This window comes from Desmodus rotundus, chromosome 8 (genome assembly GCF_022682495.2).
Source record: "Desmodus rotundus isolate HL8 chromosome 8, HLdesRot8A.1, whole genome shotgun sequence".
NCBI classification, from domain to species: domain Eukaryota; kingdom Metazoa; phylum Chordata; class Mammalia; order Chiroptera; family Phyllostomidae; genus Desmodus; species Desmodus rotundus.
The window spans coordinates 116,064,155-116,084,288 of NC_071394.1; the positions used below are offsets into that span (position 1 = coordinate 116,064,155).

At 39.6% G+C, this 20,134-nt stretch overlaps 1 pseudogene; it reads right to left on the bottom strand.

The window, feature by feature from the left end:
- Positions 1-18,178: 18,178 nt before the first annotated feature.
- On the bottom strand, positions 18,179-19,181 carry LOC112309911 (glyceraldehyde-3-phosphate dehydrogenase-like; annotated as a pseudogene).
- Positions 19,182-20,134: the final 953 nt, after the last annotated feature.

A 20,134-nucleotide genomic window follows, 5' to 3' on the forward strand; every position in this document is an offset into this window, starting at 1 on the left:
ATCGGAGCACTGTAACATCTATTTATTTATATGTTGTCTGTGGCTGCTTTTCTCCTGCAACAGCAGAGTTGAATCATTGCCATAGAGACCATATGGCCCACAAAACTTAAAATATTTACTCCCTGGCCTTTTACCAGAAGAATTTTCTCATCCCTGATCTATGCCAGCTTTAGTCCTCCAGATCCTGTCCTTGCCTCGTGAGAATTTTATTCCATGGATTTTTCTTAATTGCCCTTATATAGTTAGAAATGCTACTTTTTCTTAATATTTAGGTTGAAAAAATATTTTCACAATATTAGGGAGGGGGGCCATTGAGTAGCCATGCGTCCGATCAGGCTTCATGGCGATGTTTGCTAACCTGCAAATAACCTCTCCTGGTCGCCACTCAGTGGGAGGTATAAGACCCATGTTAGGCGTCAGAAGACCCAGTCTTTGTCCTGTTCAGTGTTCGATTCACCTGTAGAACACTGATTCCGGTCCCTCATCTGTAGTAATGAAGCCAAATGAATCATTTCTGCGGTCTCTTCGAGCTCTACATTTCTATAATGACTTGTGTCATTTTAATAGTTGGTGGTTCGTCATGGCCACTATTTCTGCTTCTTGTATGATCTTTCTGACTTTGGGACAAGTAGTCACTCAAGTTTAAGGCCAGGAATCAAAATGTAAATGTCTACATGGCCCAGACAGCTGAAATAAGTGAGGGAAGCCACCTGAGGGAATAAAGAAGCCACGCTAAGCATGATGGCAAGGTGCAGAGTGCCTACGCCATCTGAAGGGCTCAGCTGTAACAGACTCTAGCTGACTGCTGTGTGTTACTAGGTCTTTCGTATTTTCAAGAGTTAATAGGCAATATGGATTTTCATATGAAATTGAATGTTTGAGTATAGACAACAAATTTAAAATAATAAAAATACAGTATAGCTCCTGCACCCCCCAGCCCCTGAATACAGGATGGCATCTTGGTTGCCATTTTAAAAACTCTTGCATCTGAGTGCAGGAAATTCTTCATACCTCCCCACTGAGGATGGACAGTAGAGTTCCTCCAGGAACTCTCGTCTATCTGGAACCCCCCTCTCCAGAGTGTGGCACCAAGCTGGGATGGCTGAACACGTATATCCAAATGGGCATGGGCCTCGCAATCACTTAGAACTCGTAGGATTTAAAAGGCGTTTGGTATCATGGCTCCGATTTTTGACAATACTCTTTCCAAAACGTTTCATAGAAGTAACACCTTCTCCCCTTGGTACGCCCTTTAAAACTGGTCTTTTTTTTTTTTTTTTTTTCCTGGTTTCATGTTGTTAGCTAGAACAAAGTATTTAGCTCAGTTAGGGCACACCATTGAGCTCAAGAGCCTGGGCCTGTCATGTAAACAACCTCTGAATCCACTGTTCTTTTTTTTCTGAGCCACGGTGATATGCAATGGATTTATTTATTCAACAAATATTTATCGAGGAGCTGCTGCAGCTGTTGGGGATGCAGCGGCGAACTAAGTAAAATGCTGCTGCCACAAGCCATGCATTCTGGAGAGGAGATTACAACGGATAAAGACATAAAGTGCTAGTGACAAGTGCTGAGGAGAAAAATGAAGTCGAGTAGGGGAGTAGGAGTATTATTTTTGATGGCACGGTTGTGGTCAGGGAGGGCTTCCTCTCCGAGGAGGTGACATTTGACCAGAGACCCAAATGAAATGACTAAGCCATTGGAATATTTCTAGGCAGAAAGAACAGCAAGAGGAATATTTCTTGGTGCGTTTGAAGAATGTCAAGAATGTCAGTGTAGATGGAGAACAGTTAGCCAGGGGAACCCTAATCGGAAATGTGCTTTAGTAGTTAGCTAGATCACATCACGTAGACATCGTGGTTTAAAAATGAAGGAAATGCAATCACTGGAGGGGTAACAGCATCTGATTTACCTTTTATGAGGCTGTCTCTGGCTGCTGTAGGAGCAAGAGTTTGCAGCAGAGATACCTGTTGGAGGCTATTGCCAATAATGCAGGTAGATGGGTGATGGACTAGGTCGGTAGAGGTGGTTGTGCCGAGAGCTGTTGGATCTGAATGTATTCACAGTGGGTAGAGGTAACTCCTGTTCATTGGTTAAGGTAACTCAGAAGCTATTTGCTCTGAGAAATATTTCTTGCGCTCTTCTTCCATGCTGAGTTGGGTTTCCCTTTTCTGTGATTCCCCCAAGCAGCCCCTGTTCAATTCTAATCAGAATGTATTTTATTGAAATGCTTTATTGTATGTCTCTGTCTGTCTGTGAAGTCTTCTGTGGAGATCCAGGGCCCTGCCTCATTTCTGTCTCGTGCCTGGAACTATGCCTGCATGTAATTCTGTTTAATGAATGTCGGTTGAGTGAATATATAAATCAATAAATTGATAGGAAATGTTGGAAGGAAAGAAATTGATAGGAAGATAAGCTGAATCAAGTATCATAACATCTGTGGCTTGTAATTTTGCCAGAGAGTTTTTGTGACCCTCCAAGAGCCTGGATTTGCTTAGTGGTCAGGCTTTTCTTGGTGGTCTTCTTCTGTCCCAATAAAACAGATTAACTGAAAACTTCATTCATACGAATAGAATCTCAGGACCCCCTGTGCATCTAGGACTCCATGATACAGCAAATTACTGAGTATGCAACTTCTGAAATTTAATAAAAATACTTTTTGATTTTTCTCTGCCGTTGAGAACAGACAGCAATTTGAAGCTTATTGATGGTGGAGGGATAATTATAGACATGCCATTTATTTCTCAGCTTCTCTGAAACCGAAGCATTTAAATAATATGCCATATATTTATACAGCCCCACATTCCACGTCTCAAATTTTTCTTCCCTTTGGATATGAGATTTAGAGGAAAAAAGTGTCAAAATGATCTTACTGGAGAAAGAACTTACCGGAGAAACTACTTGCTGTTCAATTTCACGTGTTAATACCACAAAAGGATAATGTGAACATGCTCTTGAAATGAAAAAGGAAGAACAAGATGCACAGATTTGAGCCAAGGGGTAGGCAGCCAGGGACTTTGCCCATGGAGATGCCCCATCAGTCCTGAGGCGTTCTCCTTGGACAGAAGTCTCTTTACTTGGGTAGAGGGGCCCATAGAAGTGAGTTCTATTTAAAAACTGAATTGACTGGAGGAGCGTGGTTTATAAATGGTGTTTCTAATGCAAGCTCCACACTGTTCCAGCTCTGAGTCTGGAATCTCAGCTTGGAGAGCGTAAAGAGAGCCCCACCTTGTGGTTAAAAGAGGAGGCCGCATGCTTCCTTGATTTTAAAGGTACCTCACTCCACCCCCACTCTGCTCCCCTGGAATTTGATGATTAAATTCACCATGTGTATATGGGTACCTAGCAGTGCTTCCTTTTTAATCCTTTCATTCTCCTTTTGCTTCCCATATGTCTTCCAATATGTCTTTGGCTCACAGTCCCCTCACCTGGTAGGTTCTTGTTGGTCATTTCTTACTCTCAGAGGACTGCAGCTAAGCAAGGACTGAACTGAATTTAGCCCCGGGAGTGTTTGCTTTTAAATAACAAAAGTCTCTCTATCAGGCAAATGCCTTCAAGCGCTCAGGGTGTATTTTGGCCACTTTAGCAGGCAGTGGGAGAAATATTTGGGAAGGAGAGAAAAGCAGGAAGAGAGGGCCAGAACGGGTTTAAACCTAACTCAGCTTATAAAATGATCGTAGGAAATTAGAAAAATACTTTTATTAATTATAAGCATGTAGCCTATTTTATTTCCTTTGATTATTGCAAATAATACAGTTTCTTTCTCACCAATCACACTGTTCTTAGCAACCGTATGGGCATCCCGGAGATACCCAAACACGCCCCCCATGACAGAGGGAAAGAACTCTGTTCTGGCATCAGCATTCCCAAAACAAAACTATTATTAAAGAAAGTGAACGCCTTTAGTGAGAACCTAGAGAATTTCAACAGCAATCCCTTGCGTTTGATGAGATGACCTTGTTTTGATTTTCTATTTTATCCTTTTTCTTTTATGTGTTTTGCTGTTATTTTTGTGTGTGGTTTTGCTTTTGAAGATTTTAATAATGTCTCAATTATTTTGGTAGAAACTCATCATCAAAAGCACATTGCTCTTATTAGAAATGTGCCGTGGTGTTTTGCCTTGGGAAGGAATATTTAAAAAGTTTGTAAATTTGTAAAGAAGACAGTTCACTTACAGCCACTCACGATGTCACCACCCGGGTGACCTCGACCTCCTGTGACGTGATTAACACCTGTTTGAATCATCGCTCACACAGCCAAGATGGACAGAGAGAATGCCTCCCTCACTGAAGAAGTTGCATTTGAATTTTTAAAACAACTGTTTTCTCATTATAAAAATGCACCATAATTTATCATGGAAATTGAAAGACAGAGAACAACATGTGTATACAAAATAAACATCTCCCATAACTCTACTCCCCAGAAAAAGCCACTGTTAATATTCTTCATGGATATCTGATGAGTATTTAAAAACTGTGTATATTTATAATTTATAGATGTTATATGTGATGTGTTACCTGTAATATATATTTGTGTACGTCAAATTATATAAATAACTATAGGCAATCTAATAATTTGCCTTTGTCACGTAATTACTCAGAACATTACCATTTTGTTATTGTGTCTCATGTATTGTCATCTCTTTACTCTCTCCTTGCATGGAGGGCAAGCTTGAGTTTAAATTTCTTTCAGACTTTCTTTTTTCCCCACCCAGAAGATAAGTTTCCTTGACACTTCACCTTGTATGGAAAGAGTCTTTCTAGTTTCTAATACACGGACTAGATGCCTGGGACTTGTTTCCTGTGCTCTGCAGGGGTCCTCATTTTATATCACTCCTCCCGTTCTGAACCCTATTCAGGTTTGTCATCCCCTAGGGCCTACATTTGGGTCTGAATCGCTGCAGGCTGCTGGAGTTTCAGGTAGCGCTAACTATTCTCACCCACGCTTGGAACTTTTGTAGTTTGTAATGGAAGGTGAATGCTTATCAGCTCAATCTACCTTGTCTCTCGCTAGACATGTCCTTCATAATTTTCTTCAATGAATATTATTTTCTACATGGATTTTTCCCAATTTTTCAAACACGTTACTATTTTCATATTCATTTTATTGCCATAGGGCATAATTTGCTATCTTTACTGCTTTTTTAAATTCGTCTGCGGGTTGTCATACAATTCTAGCTGATTAGTTATCAGTTGAAGATAGATTTAATTTTTTTTAATCTAAGTTTCATTTAGATTAAAAGAGGTTAGGTCTAACATTATGTTCCTCTACCTCACAATTTAGAAATTCTATTTGCTCGAGATTCTGTTTTGATTGTGGCCGTTATCTTTTTCTTCCTCTGCTGCTTGCCTGTGCTGAGATTGATATTACCTGGGTAAAATGTATTCCTCAAGGATGGCAGCTGAAGTTAATTTGTGCAATGTCATTACTTAATCTTCAGCGTAGTCTGTGTGCTCTCTGATTTACAACACTCTGCATTCTGTTGTTGCATCTTAAGTGATGCCTGCAACTGCTTTTATGATTTCATTATCCAAGAGACTGTGGACTAATTTTTTATTTAGTGTTCCCATAAGATTGTCATACTGTAGAATGAAACTCAATTCTTTGTTTAATTCCAGCTGCCAGTCGGCAGCCAGGCCAACAACACGCTACGGAAAGAGAATTAGAACCATCTGCCTGGAGTTGAGTTCCCTTGGTTAATGGGTAACTCGTCACCACAAAGATTTTTAATAGGTTGAAATTACAAGTGGCAGTGCAGACAATTTATGTTTCCATCCTGTGTTGCATGTAAAATATGAAGCAAATTGGCAGATTGCTGTGTATCTGATACATTGAAGGCCTATATTTGGCAAAAGGCTGTACTATGGCTTGCATGCAGTCCCCTAAGAGTCAGTACCGTTATTCTCCGACTGCTTTCCCCCTTTATGCAGAGGGTGAACGTGTTTTCCAAGCAAAACTCTCCAGGGCATTCTGACAGGTAGAATGGTAGCTTTGAGAACAAGGAGAAAACATTATTAAAAAATTCTAGATTATGTGGTCACTGTACCTTTTAAAATGATTTGTGTTCTTTCCACTTCCCACTCTGTTTTAGTTCATGTTGCTGCTACTATTTGCGTTACATGGTTGCCTGTTTTACCTCTCAGTTATGGGTTTAGCAGATAGGTGAAGTTGTGAGTTAAAGAAAGTACAAGCCAGGTCATTTAAGAAAAATATAACTTCTCAGAAATCTAAATTATAAGGAAAGTGCTTTACATAAGAACAGAGATGAACTCTGTGTAAAAAAACCAATTGTAGTAGAAACATATCATGATGAAAACAGAGGATTAATTCCATTTGATTCTAGGAACTGTAGTCTTAATTTTAATGTTAAACAGCAAAATAGGGAAAGGGAGCAAACTTAAGTTGACCTCTGAGCCTCAATTCTTTTTTCCTGTAAAATAAAGATAAGAAGATCTCATAGACTTTCTGCAGGAATTAAATTAGATAATGTGTATCAAGCAATGTATACACAAAGGACAATCTATAAATGTTTCCTTTCTTCCTGTCATCACTTAGCACAAACTTTCAGGACAGGTGATTCTGATACAATATTTAGATCTCAAAGAACTTAGTTGTGATGTTAGCAAAATTATAATTAAACAGATTGAATTTCCAGATCTGCTCAAATGTCAGTGAAGCCAATATTTAAGCAGAGCTCTATTGGATTGAACTGTAATTCCATAAGCCTTGGATAATTGAGAACTGACTGTAAACTGAGAATTACTTTGTTCTGCACGATGTCCTTGCATTCATAGGAACTGAACAATGGAAGGATTGGAAGTGAGTGGAACAGCTTGGCACCTGTAATACTTCAGGAGGAAATGTCACAGTATAACAAGCAGTGTGGCCGCTGGTATTAATTATTTGAGAAAGGTCTGATTTATTTCTCTGGAAAATTTCCCCTCGCAAGTGCCAATTATCACCAGAGTGTGGATTCTCTAAGGTGTTCAGCAATTGCTCAGTTATCCCCAGTGCTCACTCTCCATCCTGGCCTTTGAATGTAGACTTATTCACGTTTTTAATTCTTTCAAGTTCCAGCCAAATCTCAGTTCCAAGCAATAGGCATTATGGGGACACTGCAAACCAGCCCCCTAGATAACCCCCTGTCTCATTTTAAGTTTGAAGTTCTTCTTCCACCAAACTTTTTATTGAATATCCAAAAAACTGTGGTGCAGGGACCTGAATGAATTTCTGAGTCTGCTAGAGGTGGTGATTGTAAATGACACAGCCCCCTCATTACTAGCTATAGAGAGAAATAATTTTCAAAATCATCCCTGGACCTTCAGGTACTGATTATTTATTGCTACATAGCAAGCTACACCAAAACCTATGGCTTAAAACAACAATTTATTGTTATTTTTCATAGTTTTGTGGGTATACTGGGCTCAGCTTGAGGTCTCTCATGCAACTGGAGTCAAACAGAGGCTGAGGTTGCATTTATCTGAAGGTTCAGTTGAGTTGGAATGTCACACAGCTGCAGTAGACGCTGACTGCTGAGAGCTTTGCTGGGCTGCCCTCCTGCGCACCTGCTCCTGGCCTTTCCACCGGACTTAGAGTCCTCAGCATAGCAGCAGTTTGCAGAGGGAGCAACCCAGGTGTGACCTTCTCAGAGGTCGAGGGAGAAGCTGCAAGACTTATGATCCTGTCTCAAAAGTCCCAGAGTGTCACTGCTCTGCCACCTTCTATAAGTCAAGCAAGCCACTTAGGCCAAGTCCAGGTAGGATAATGAGACTTCACTTCTTGATGGACAGATGGCAAGGTCATATTGAACAACAGCATATTTGATGGAAGATGCCGTGTTGACCATCTTTGGAAAATACAATCTGCCAAACCCAGTTCATCTACTCCTCTTCCTGTTGCCAACAGAACTCACCTGTATCTGGAATGGTCCTAGGCTCCTGCTAGTTTAATTAACTTTCTTCATCTACCTGTGAACTCAGAATTTCACAATAAGTAAAATGCATAGAGAAAGTTGGAGAGTATCAGTTTCAGATGTATGTCCTATTTACTTCACAAATCAGACCTTTGCATTCTTATTCTTGGTGCCAGTATCCTGACCAATAGGACATTTGGTATTTTATGTTTGTATCTACATTGGCCATTGAAATCCTGTTATGTTTCTTACCCGTGCTTTGACCTTTTGGTGTTTCAAATGCTTGACTTGCTCCTGACCGCTGATACCTAAGACTCTCCTCACCTCTGTCTTCAGTTTGGCTTCCAGACCTCTGGATTATGCCTGACAACTGTGATCTTTCGTCTGTAGCTTCTGCCTTTACCTCTTGGCTTACAGATAATTGCCTCTAATGCGGTGGCAACCTTAATGTTCGGCTTCCCTATCTCAGTCCCACTCCTACCAAGTCCTCTTCAGACTTTGATTTTATTAACCTGGTCCCATTGATGTCTACTTCCACCAGGCTGGAGATATATTTATGCCGACAACCTAAATGTTCTCCTTCAGTTGAAAAGAAAGATTCCTTGCCATAAACCTTTAATGTCTAGGCCTTCAGGCTTCTCAGTGTCTCAATGTCTCCAGTCTTCCAAGCTTTCTACATCATTAGGGTATTATTCTCTCTAGATGTTTGATCTTCCTGTACTTCAGTGACCCAGGAGATGTATTTGCTGTAGTCTCAGTCACTTAGCGTGTTTTGACAAGGATCCAACAAAAGCTTCTGTTACTCATTTAACATACTGAAGGGAATACTTTAGGAGTGGAAGTAGGGGAAACCCCAAAGGTTTGAATGAGTATTTTAATGGACCGAAAATAGCTCTTGGCGATAGATAAATGGGTCAGAATCTGTAACCTGTACTGACTCCTCCTGGGTCTCCAACCTTGGGACGGGACGGCAGTTAAAATCCATTGGTAACTGGAGACTGGGTGTTTTTCCCTTGTGAACTTTCCCTTTGGTGGTATCTTGTTAAATTTCCTCCCAGTTAATATCACTTAAACTCTCTGTTTAGTATAGCTAGAAATTATTGTGTAAAATATAAAATATTTTGTATGGAATATGTCTTTTCCAATTTGGGAAAACCAGAAACATTCAAATTTACTAGGTAACAGTTTTATTGACCTTGTTTCAACTCCTAAATTAAATTTGAAATGTTTTTGTTGATCATCTGTCATAATTTAGGCCAGTGTAGGTATCTATAAATATGTGGGTAGGTGAGATCATTAAGATAACATTAGGATCCTCCTTGCCCTCAATGATTTTTAGTTTGATGGAAGACATAACTAGCCCACCCCAATAGCCAGGATACAAGCACAGGGTGGCATTTGTTACTGAGAAGTATAATTTTTGTTAGGTGTGTCGTGAGAATCAGGCTGTAATTTATGAGGATAAATGGGGAATAAAAAAAGGCTTCTAAGTGGAAAGAGCAGCTTGAATACAGGTATAGAGGCAGGTCCACACAGGCCTTTTAGATAAATGGTAACTTGACAAATTTTGATAGGATTAGTTATATTTAGGAAAATAGTGGGCTGTAAGACTAGAGAGGTAGATTTGAGCCACTGGGAATGGGTCTGAATGCCTTGAAAGTGTCTATATCATTCTGTAGGCAATAATGGCTACTGAAAATTTTTGTGCCATTTTAGGCCTTTTGTGTAACTCAAATCGAGAAGTGTGTTCACAGTACATTTGTGGTAGAGAGCCTCAGGAATTCCAACTAGAGACAAAGAATAGAGATAAGGAATAGGACACTGGATCCTTGCAGGGTTATAACATGTGTGGTTTGACCTTGAAGGATGCTGGGAGCTTGGCCTAGTGGGTCAGGGTAGAAAGTGGGAAAAGGAGAAAGCCTAGGTCTAGGTGAACTAGTGTGGAAATTGAGTTGGTCTCTAGAGAAGGAGCCAACAGCCTGACTTTTAGTGGCCAAAAGAGGTGGCCAGTGCATATCTGGTTTGCATTTCCTGGTCCTGGAAAGTTTAGTTGCAGAAAAACCAGGTCCATTGGGAAGCATCACCTTGTTTGGGAAGGTTTATCTAATTTGAAATAGGACCCCAACCAAAAGCCGAAGATACAGATCCATCTCCAACTAGGGGTGGAGGATTCTCGCAAGGGTGAGTTCATTTGAAGTGTCTTAAGTAAAGGATAAGGTTCATGGACATATGGCATGGTGGCTAAATGATGGGATTTTGTTGTCTGGTGGTGAATTAGGTTCAGATTTTAATCGAACCATTTGTTTTTTTAGCTGTGTAACCTTTTGCATATTTCTTCACCTTTCTGCATTTTGTTTCTTCTTTTTTTAATGGAGACGGTGCCCATGTCATGATTTATTATGAGGATTAGATGATATAATTTAGCACAGTGCCTGGTACATTTCAGGCATTCAGTAAATGGTTAGTGTTCTGGCTTGTCTGCTGTCAAATCTGCACCTGTACTACTCCGTGGCAAGGCCTCTGCATGCTGGAGAAGATGGGGACTGACTTCCCAGCCTCACCTTTTCTGTCTAGATCCAGGTTCCAGTGTTTTGAAGAGAAACACTTGGGTGAGATTTGGAAACTCAGAGAAGGTCATGTTCTTTGGAGACAGTTGCAACCGGTAACGCAGACAGACATCCCCAGAGCTTCCAGTGAGCCCTAAAGAATCAACCACATCGGTGCTTCAGGCCAAACAAAAAGGAAACTTTTTGTCTCTTCTTCCCAGCCCTCTCTCCCTTGGCTCTTCCAACAGGTGTGTAAATCTCTAAATCCCTGTATTAAAATATTTCTACCTGAAATAGCTTCTGTTTTCCAGAATCAACCTCAACAGATTTAAGCAGCAATTGTTATTAATTTTGCAAAGTAGGGCTTCTACTCCAGAAAGGGAAACTGGAGAGCAAAGGAGGAAGCCAGAATAAAGCTTAATCACAAGTTTGAGGCTAGGGCGATGGGCCTAATTTGTGGTGAACAGGGAAGTCCTCAATTCTCCTCTCTCCCCAGGTACTACCCTATGAACTGTACCCACAGCTTGAAGCACCCACCGAGAGGCTATAGCATGGGAAGTATTAGAGTTGGGGTATCCAAAGGGTGGGAGGCAAGCAAGGAAAGTTTACTTAGGACAATGGGAAGTATTTGGAACAGAGGACCAGGCTAAGGCAAAAACGAGTATACTGGAATTCAGGGGAGAATGACCCATCCTGGAGGAGTCTCAATATAGTGTCAATTTTGGGGTAGAGAATCGGAAACATCACCTTGAAATAAGAAGGCTCAGAGCCTTTGTGATTGGGAGAGTAGGGCTAGAAAAATAGCCAACCACGCAGCACGGCAGCCCATGGGGCAGGTAGGGCTGAAATGTGTATATGGAACAGTTGAGTGTTTGGGAGCAAGTGTGGAGTGAATTGGAAAGCCAGACTAGGCAGTAAGATGAAATTTAGAGCCTACTCTAAAGGTAGAGTAATGGTTTCTTGGACTGTTAATCCTCAGGGAACCTTGGCTGCAGCTGACTCAGGGCTCAGGGCTTGAGGACCCCTGCACCTGGATGGGACAGGGTGAGGCAAAGTCTGGCACATGGCAGATCCGGGCTCTCGCTGTGTGATGGCCAGTGAGGTGTTCTTTCTGTGGCTCTGCAGATGTTGGAACACACTTTAAAAAACAAAGAATTATTTTTATTGAAGGACTGTAAAATAAAACTTTGAAATTATATGGTGACATGTGAGGTTTTATAGCTGGCTGAACACATTTAATTACATTTCTAAGAAAATAGTATGTGACTTTGTGCCTCACCTCAGCGTTTTCTAGAGTCATTTTTCACTGAGCACAGACTCTATTAATTTATCATAAAATGCTGTTTATTTTTATTTAAAAATAACACCTGCCCCAAAAGTTCTAACAATTTTTATTGCTACTATTTGTGCACCCAGAAGTGCTATTCTCTTTTAACCAACTGGCTTTTAGTTAATTAGCTTTGCTTTGGAGTTTTCTGATAAAAAATATTGAAAAAAAATTATTAGAAAATATTCAAATGCATTCACAGGTACACAAAGAGATTGTGTATCAACAACTCAGGACTAATAAATAGTTCCCACATTAATTTTAGTTCTTTTCTTGTAAGAAATAGGTGTTATACCTTGTCTTAATCCCATCCCTCTCTCCCCCTCCCCCAGACACATACACTATGCTTCAGTTGACCATTAGCTTTTGTGCAACTTTAACTATAAATACATCTATTCATGCAAAATACTACTATTTCATCGGCTTTTAAACATATTAAATGAAACAGTATGTGTAATTCTGCAGCTAGATTTCTTTCTCTCACCTTTATTTTCCAGATTTACATATTACAGACTTAGTTCTTGTTCATTCATTTAAATTGCTCTTGCTCTATAGTGTTCTGTATTATTATTGAACAATGACAATTTGTCCCTTTTCCAATATTCAATATTTAGATAGTTTCTGTTTTAATTTTTTTTGATATTATAAGGCATTTTGCAATGAACGTCCATGTTTATGTGTACGGAACAGCTGAACTTTAGGGACCAAGTGTGGAGTGGGTTGAAAAGCATGTGTACATATGTGCACGCACATGTACACACTTTCTATCTCTTCTTGTGCACATGTACAAGAAATGTCAATGCATCTATCTAGGGATGCTTGATAAGGTAATCATATCTTTAGTTTTATTAGGTGTTGCCAAGTTTTCTTCTCAGTCACTGCGCTATTTTTCCTTCTACCAGCAGTGTGTATGAGAATTTGTACATTTCCTCTTGTTCTCCGACATCTGGTATTATCAGATTTGTTACTTTCTGCTATGCACTGGCCTTAGTTGATATTTTAATTTTTATGGCCTTCACTATTAGTGAGCCTGAGCATCCTTTCAAATATGTGGTTCTCTACCAATTGTTCATGTCCTTTGCCACTGGGTGGCTTTTCTCTTTCTTATTGGTTAAAAGACTTCCTTTGATAGTCTAGATATTTACCTTTTATTGACTACATGTTATCTTCTTCTACTCTGTGTCGTGTTTTACCTTTTTTTAATGATGCTGTTTGAGACACAGTTTAAGTTTTAACTTAGTAGATTTTTAAATAAATTGGATCCCTAATTTGTACTCTATTCAACATCATGAAAATGTTATCCTGTATTAATTTTTAAACGTTTTAAATTTAAAGGTATTGTTCCATGGTGATATATAATGCACCTGAAATGTATTTTGGGTATGGCATGAAATAGGAGATTTGTTTTTCGCATATGGAGAACTAGGGTTTTTTTTTAATGCTTATTATCTTAGAACACTTATTAATTAGTCCACCATTTCTCTACTGATTTATTGGGACATCTCTGTCATATACCAAGTTTCAAAATGCAGACATATCTATTTTTGAGCTTTCTTTTCTGTTCCATTGGTACTCTTTTCTATTCCTGCATGAATACCATACTATCTTAATTACCGAAGCATAATAATGTCTTTATAATAACTTAACGTGTGTAAGGGAAGTGATCTGTTCCTTGATGATGGGGTAAATGTGCCTGTAAAATTGTGGAGGATTAGGGTCATCTTTTGGTAAAGACTTAAAAAAATAATTCAATTTTTTCAATGGTTGTTTATTTAGGAATTCCATTTTTTGTGCCAATTTTGATATTTGTATGCTGTTCTAGAAAATTATTCATTTTATCTAACTGTTAAAATTTATTGGCATATTCTTGTTTATATTATTATCAATTTGGGAAAATCTGAACAGTTATCTTTGAAAATCTTACTTCCCACCCTGTCTTTTATTCTATTCTTATGGTGCTCCTATCAGATATTTGACTCTCTCTCTCTGTTTCACCCTCCTTTTTTAAACCCGTATAGATATAGATATCTTTAAAATACCTTTGTCTCTCTTTGCTACATTCTGAGGAAATTCTTTCCTTTCCCTTTTTTCTTTCTTTTTTTTTAGAGGAAGGTAGGGAGAAAGAGAGGGAGAGAAACATCAAGGTGTGGTTGCCTCTTGAGCGCCCCTACTGGGGTCCTGACTGGCAAACCAGGAATGTGCCCTGACTGGGAGTCGAACCAGCGACCCTTTGCTTCACAACCTGGAGTACAATCCTCTGAGCCATGCCAGCCTGGGCTGAGGAAGTTCTTTATACTGCCTTTCAATTTATTAATTCATTTTTCTCTTTGTGTCCAACTGGGGCTTTATCTTGTCTGCTAATCGTGTTTTAATTTTAGTACATATAAGTTTAATTTTATTATTTCTCATCAATTGTTCTTATTTTATTATTAACTGCTTTGCATTTAGGGTTTCTTTCTTATTTTTATGAGCATTATTCTTTTATTTACTTCTTTGAGCATACCAATTTGTCTGGCATAAATCATGTTCTGATTTATGGAATCTTTTAGCTGTATTTTCACTTTTGTATCTTGGTCTTAAGTGTTTGCAGGGTCATTGCATATTGAAGGTTATATCTTTCTCTATATTCCTTTTTCCCTGCTGAGCAATTTGGAGACTGCATTCACCTGCCTCCCACCTGGCCAGCCCCGGGTTCTGATCCAGAACCATGTCTCACATTGGTGGTTTCAGCTCTTGTTCCTCAGTAATTACTGATGAGGCTATTGCAACATCAGTCATCAAGGCAGGGGGTGGCTTGACTTATAATCTTGTTGTATTGTGGTGTGAGTGTTTACCTGCCTCTTGAGGCATGAGACTTACATAAGTAGCAGCCACAGGCAATGGTTGGTATCTATTCTTTCTCCTTTCCTGAAGTATAGGGATCCAAAGCCATCCTGTTCCTCAAAAGAAGCAAACGTCTCAGAATCCTTTGCTTACTTACGTATGCAGATAACCACTGACCCTTCTGATGTTTTGCTCATTATTGGACGTTTCTGCTTGCTCCTTGGACTTACTTAATTATTAATGTGTCATATTTTAAATATTCTTTTAAATATTTTAATTATCATTTTTATGTTTGAGGCACACAGTCCTCAAAAACATAAACATAAAGAGAGCAAACCAATTTAAGAACTAAAATCCTTCTAAAAATAGTTTAATTCACACTTATGTTGAATAGCAGATTTTCAGCCTTTCTTGTCTTTCTGTGGTCATGGTTGATTGGTCTTATACCTACTATTCTCTTTTAACTTTGTGTTCAGACTTTGCTTACCTATATAATGTAATGTATTTGAATGGTTCAAACGTAATTTAGGCTCAAGAATCATTTAAACATTACAGTTCTTGTCTAAATAAAATCGTTGCTTTTTTTAAGGAAAAATTGTGAGACAATTTCTTTTGTAAATTCAAGGTGGTTCTCAGCTCACTCTGAGAGTCATCACCATTTGCATTATGCTTTGTTTTAGACCGTATGAAGGGAAAGTTGAACATGCAGCTTACAGCACATAAAACAACGTGTTAATGAGGATTCAGTGAAGATATATATGTTAAAACAGTTTGTAAATTTTAATGCCCTATGCAAGTGTGAGTTAATTATTATCAGTTCCATGCACGTTATTCTGTTTTGATTTATACATGCATAAAAACTGTGTTAATGGATTTTGGTCTGTGGTTAATTTATGCCTGAAGTTTGTTTTAATAGATTCTGTTCTCAAGAACAAAAGTTCTATTTCCAAGTCATAGAAAAGTATATGAATTATCCTGGTCTGCATTTTAATACTATCATTAAAGCTTAATTGACAATTGTTAATATCTTATTAAGCAGTGAAGTAGGCAATCATCATAAACTCACAACTGTGGGTATTCATAGTTCTCAAATTAATAGTCTTTAGATTGGAAGAGCTGGCTCTTGTAGCAATTTTTGCAATAATAGAATTAAAATATGCCAGAACTGTTGGAGAACTTGGAGGTTGAGCATTGATCACCTAAATCAGTTTTGCTTTTTCAGGCCAATCCAATCATTGATTATTCCCATCAAAATTTAACCTACTGAACTAAATGGTGACCCAAACAACCCAAAGAAAAAGTGACCTTGGTCTCAGCACCATGCTTTTTTTAACCCAGAGTAACTCAGGTGGAGCTTTTCAGTACCTTACTAGAACACCACTGCTCCTGAAGTCCACCCAGGGGCTCCACCTTGAACCTGACAGGTGTGCACTTCTTCTGGCCCATCTTTAGCTAAAGCTTTTTTGAAGGGGTCTGCGGTAGACTAAGTGAGAATATCTGCTCCTTAGAATTCCCATTGTGGGAAAATTGTGGAGCATGACTAAGGTTTACCTTTTTTTTTTTTTTTTCTGTTGGACTAGAAGAGGGACACGGTTTCTACAAGATGCTGTTGTGTTTATGGTGTGTTGCATGATCTCAGCCATATAGTAGTTTGTGCTGAGATTTAAAGTAGTCTTCAAATTCCTATGTGTCTCTTGGGGTGAAATTTGTAGACTTTCTATAAATCGTTCAATAACGCCCTTTCTTACTTCCTAGGCTTGTGGGATTTTAGACATCTTTCACCATCCAAAGGACTAATGCAGTTTTCCATGACTTGTCTTGTTATTTAAACTCTGTTATCACACACTGTAATGCCTGTGACAATAAAATGTAATGATTGTTATGACAATTTTGTATATGGCTTCACAACTCAGAACACCTATTTAATTGTATGTGTCCAATATCTCTCAGACATTAGCACTAACTGGGAGTGTGTGGGAAGCAGAGATCTAGAGAATCCAAACATCAATTAGTTTTTTCATTGTGGTAAAATACACTCAACACAAAATTTACCATTTTAACCATTCTTATTTCATCACTTTAGTGGCATTAAATACGTTCATATTGTTGTGCAACCATCACCACTATTTATTTCTGGAACTTTTTTATTATCCCCCATAGAAACTCATCAAACAGGAACTTCCTATTCCCCTCTATTCCCAGCCCCTGGTAACCTCTGTTCTACTTTACATCTTGATGAATTTGACTACACTAGATACCACATTGCTAGGGACTGAATGTTTTTATCTTCTCCAAATTCATTTGCTGACGTCCTAATCCCTGATGTGATGGTGTTTGCAGGTGGGGCCTTTGGTAGGTAATTAGGCCATGAGGGTGGAATCTTCTTGAATGGGATGAGTGTCCTCATAAGAAGAGACCTGAGAGAGATGATTTCTCTCTTTCCATCAAGTGAGAACAAAGCAAGAAGCAGGAAGTCAGCAGTCTGCAAACCAGGAAGAGGGTTCTCACCAGAATCCAATCATGCTGGCACCCTCATCTCAGATTTCTCAACTTTCAGAACTATAGGAAACAAATTTGTTGTTTAGGCCACCCAGTGTATGGGCTGACTAAGACACAAATATAAGTGGAATCACACAGTATGTGTTCTTTCGTGTCAGCTTACTTCACTTAGCAGAATGTTTTCAAAGTTCGTCCATATTGTAGCATTTATCAGAATTTCAGTCCTTTTTAAGGCTGAGAAGTACCCTGTTGTATGTATGTACCATATTTTGTTTGTTCATGTGTCAATGGACACTGGGTTTTCTCTACCTTTGGCTGGTGTGAATAATGCTGCAATGAACATCGTCGTACATACCTGAATCTGCTTTCAATTCTTTTGTGTATGCACCTGGAAGTGGCATGGCAAGATCGTATGGTAATTCTATGTTTAACTTTCTGAAGAACTGCCAAACTGTTTTCCACAGCACCTGTACTGTTTTACATTCCTACTAGGAATGCACAAATGTTCCATTTATCTACACTTGCTATTTTTGTTGCCCATACTTTTAATTTTCCTAAAGGATGTGAAGTGGTATCTCATTGCTCAAGGGCTAATGAGGTTGAGCATCTTTTCCTGTGCTTATTGGCTGTTTTTATGTCTTCTTTGGAGAAATACCTATTCAAATGCAAAATGGGCAATTAATTTTTAATAAATTATTAACTTGATTTGGACTGTAAGTTGAGATTCCTTTATCTATAGAATTATCTTGCTGGCAAAATGATGTAATATATATAGAAATAATGATATGATGATATTGAATTAAATAAATAAGTTAAATTTTTTAACTAAAATTTGAAAAAAATACTTATTTATATTTTAGTTCTTTTTTGGGGGGGGGCTGGGTGCAGTGAACTTTATTGATGGTGTATGACAAGGCAGGGCTCCTAAGCCCCTCCCCTCTTCAGGGGTTCTAGGATGGAAACTGGAGGTCAGGAGATTCTCAGTGTGTTGGAGGATCGATTTGGGGTGAGGACTCCCCAGCAGCTGAGGGTCTCTCTTCCTGTGGCTGGGGCTGGTGGTCCATGGGGCTATTACTTCTTGGAGGCCATGTGGACCATAAGGTCCACCACCCTGTTGCTGTAGCCAAATTCATTGTCGTACCAGAAAATGAGCTTGACAAAGTGGCCATGGAGAGCAATGCCAGCCCTGGCATCGAAGGTGGAGGAATGGGTGTCACTGTTAAAGTCACAGGCGATAACCTGGTCCTTGGTATAGCCCAGGATGCCCTTGAGGGGGCCCTCTGATTCCTGCTTCACTACCTTCTTGATGTCATAGTATTTGGAGACTTTCTCCAGGCGGTAGTTCCACAATTGACACATTGGGGGTGGGGACACAGGAGGCCATGCCAGTGAGCTTCCTGTTCAGCTCAGGGATGGTCTTGCCCACAGCCTTGACAGTGCCAGTAGAAGCAGGGATGATGTTCTGGGCAGCCCCTCGGCCATCACGCTACAGCTTGCCAGAGGGCCCATCCACAGTCTTCTGGGTGGCAGTGATGGCATGGACTGTGGTCATGAGTCCCTCCACGATGCCAAAGTTGTCATGGATGACCTTGGCCAGGGGAGCCAACCAGTTGGTGGTGCAGGAGGCATTGCTGACAATCTTCATGGAGTTGTCATACTTGTCATGGTTCACACCCATTTCCATCACAAATGTGGGGGCATCTGCAGAAGGGGCAGAGATGATGACCCTCTTGGCTCCACCCTTCAAGTGAGCCCCAGCCGTCTCCATGGTGGTGATGACACCAGTGGTCTCCACAGCATATTCAGCACCAGCATCACCCCATTTGATGGTGGCAGGATCTCGCTCCTGGAAGTTGGAGATGGACTTTCCATTGATGACAAGCTTCCCATTCTCAGCCTTGACTGTGCCTTTGAACTTACTGTGAGTAGAATCATACTGGAACATGTAGACCATGTAGTTGAGGTCAATGAAAGGGTCATTGATGGCGACAGCATCCACTTTGCCACAATAAAAGGCAGCCCAGGTGACCATGAGCCCAATACAGTCAAATCTGTCCACTCCGATCTTCACCATCGTGTCTCAGGGTCAAGGCTGGCACTGCGCAGGAAGACGGCTGTCTGTCCAACAGGAGGAGCAGAGAGCCTACATTTTAGTTCTGATAGAAGGCTTGATTATCAGATATGGTTCTATTTTATTGGTAATAGTTTTGAGACATCAGTGTAAATTAGACAGCATTGCTGCTTGGTACAATTGATATGTACACAAATAATTGCATACTTTTCTTACTAAAATCATATCCTAAATATGGCAGAGAAAGTTGCCATCCAATGAAGTCTCTATAGGCATAAAATTACCTACTAATTTATCTGTTGTAAATCTGGAATTATATGCATTAATTTTGCTCTAAATGGGACATTGTTATAGTAAGATTGCCATCTCTGATACAATAACAACAAATATCAAGAGTCTTTAATAATGGAATCACTATTCCAGGCACTAATTAGAGCTTCATACAAGTATAAGATTTGGTTTCAGGTCTCATAAAATACTGGTTTGTGGTAGATGCTGTGATCAGAGACTATGAAAGAACTTCAGAAAATGATGACAGTGACAAGGAGATTGGAAGCCTGTGTCTTGAACCTAAAGGACATATTGGTCCCTTATGACCTCTCTTTGGTATCTGAAAAACATGCATCACTGAGGTTATTGGTGAATACGGAGCCGGGTCTGAGAATAAAAACAGGATTGCTTGACTCTAAAGCAGACAGAACACCGTGGCTCAATTTGTTGAGCATCATCCCACAAAGTGAAATGTCACTGGTTTGATTTCCAGTTAGGGCACATGCCTGGGATGCGGGCCTGTTCCCTGATTGGTGCATGTGTGAGAGGCAACTCTGTCTCATCAGTGCTTCTTTCCCTCTTTCTCCCTCCCTTCCCCCTTCTCTTTAAATAAATAAATAAATAAATAAATAAGTTAAATCCTTTTATAAAAGCAGGCAGAACACTGTTTGGTGTGCTGGCAGGAT